Raw genomic sequence first — 1736 nt, 5'->3', positions numbered from 1 at the left:
CCCCACCTCCCATTTTTCCAACCCCTAAAAAAAATAGTAACCAAACACGCAAAAGAACAAATAAACAAACGAAGAAACAGACAAAGAACAAAGAAAAATAACCTAAAAAACTAAACGTTGTTTCTTGCAAACCGCTACCCAAGAATTCTGCACCGTACGTAGTTTTGTGAAATTTCACGTCAAAGATTTAGAGTTTCACACAATGTCAAACTGTTTTTCGAATGCAATAATTCTTTGATTAATATTTTCTTTATAACGACTCCGAATAGATCTAATCTTTCTATTTTGATAGAGCAGATAGAACATTTAGGGGTTTTTTATCTTGGGGTCTTAGTAACTCAAAACAGTCCGGACCTCAAAAGAGTCAAAACGTCAGATAGAACTAATTGTAATTCTGAGATAGCGTCGTTTCCTCGCCTCACCCGAGATGTAGGTAGGTATTATCGCCACAAGCGCAAGAAGCCCGAGGAGCTTCATAGTTGCTGGCTATGGTTTCGCTTCTGGGTCTGACGACAGCAGACTCCGTCGAACTGACCACTGGTTTTTGCATTCAGGCTTCTTTTATACGACACTCTAAACTGCGTACGTGGACAGCTTTTGTCTGGAATTCACGCCCAATGTGTTTAATCTAAATTGTTTTGTTGCCAATATCGCCCTGGTCAAAAGGCATGGTAGATTAAGATCTTACCCTGGAATGTGAACACGTTGCAAAGCAGGGGCTAACTAGCAATGATTGACCACCTGGACCAAAAATCGAAGATCAGGGAAAGCTTAATTATTTTATATGCCCCTAAAAGAGTGCAGACAAGACAGAATTTTTTTAGCATTTATTGGAAGTCGGATACCTAACACGGAAGTCCTTCAACATTGAAAAGTAATTTTCAAATGCGAATGAAGTCGAAGTTGGCAAGTCAAATCTTTCGACTTTGATAGTCACATTATCTGTGTGCACACACTTACTTAATCAACGTCAACTTTAGAGTTTCATAATTTGAGGAGAATTTCTTTTAACACAAAGATTAGTCATAACAGTAAGCGGAGAAGGCTGTAGGACAATAGGCAGTCGTTCGACTCCATAGCAAAGTATGTGCCTGGTGGGATACCTGGTTCGCGAAGGTGTTGTTGTTATGGAAGCTGATATTATTCGTCATTAGTTTCATACACTTTAGATCACTGGTTATTCTAGTTTAGTCGAATGAAACTTAAGTGAGAACAAAAGTATCAGTAGAGTCAAATATTTTACTGAACAAATTTGCAACCAAAAAAACCCCAACAACACACAAACTAACACACAAACAACTTTCCACCCCTTCCCGCAAATGCACACACTCACAAAATACTCCTTTAAAATAAATAAACCGAACTCTCAATCGAGATGTCATGAGAGTGTTTTCCAAAAAAATATCCCCCCAAACAAAAACAAAAACACACAAACTCTCTCCCACCCCCCCCCCCCCTCTTTACAATCTACTGCATTTTCTTTTTCATTAAAGATGAGTATTTTCTTCTTACTTTTTTTCTTTCTTTACTTTTTTGGATATGTTTGAGAGCAGTGAGGACTCCTTTGGGGGATCTATTTGTTTCTCCCCGTCCGATACGTTTATTTGTTTACTTTAGGTTCGTTCTTGTAGTTTGTTTGTTTGTTTATTTGTTTATTGGTTTGGTTGGTTGGTTGGTTGGTTGGTTGGTTGGTTGGTTGGTTGGTTGGTTCGTTGGTTAGTTGTTTTTTCGGGGGG

At 38.5% G+C, this 1736-nt stretch overlaps 1 protein-coding gene across 1 annotated transcript in view; it reads right to left on the bottom strand.

The window, feature by feature from the left end:
- The window catches only part of LOC101848185 (IgGFc-binding protein), a 52782-nt gene that overhangs the window by 11257 nt on the left and 39789 nt on the right, over window positions 1-1736 (bottom strand). The gene's annotated exons all lie outside the window — the stretch shown is intronic.

Source organism: Aplysia californica, unplaced genomic scaffold, assembly GCF_000002075.1.
Source record: "Aplysia californica isolate F4 #8 unplaced genomic scaffold, AplCal3.0 scaffold00080, whole genome shotgun sequence".
In the NCBI taxonomy this organism is placed as follows: Eukaryota; Metazoa; Mollusca; class Gastropoda; order Aplysiida; family Aplysiidae; genus Aplysia; species Aplysia californica.
Note: the sequence above shows the minus strand (reverse complement) of the source record. Positions and strands in the feature narration are given on the sequence as shown.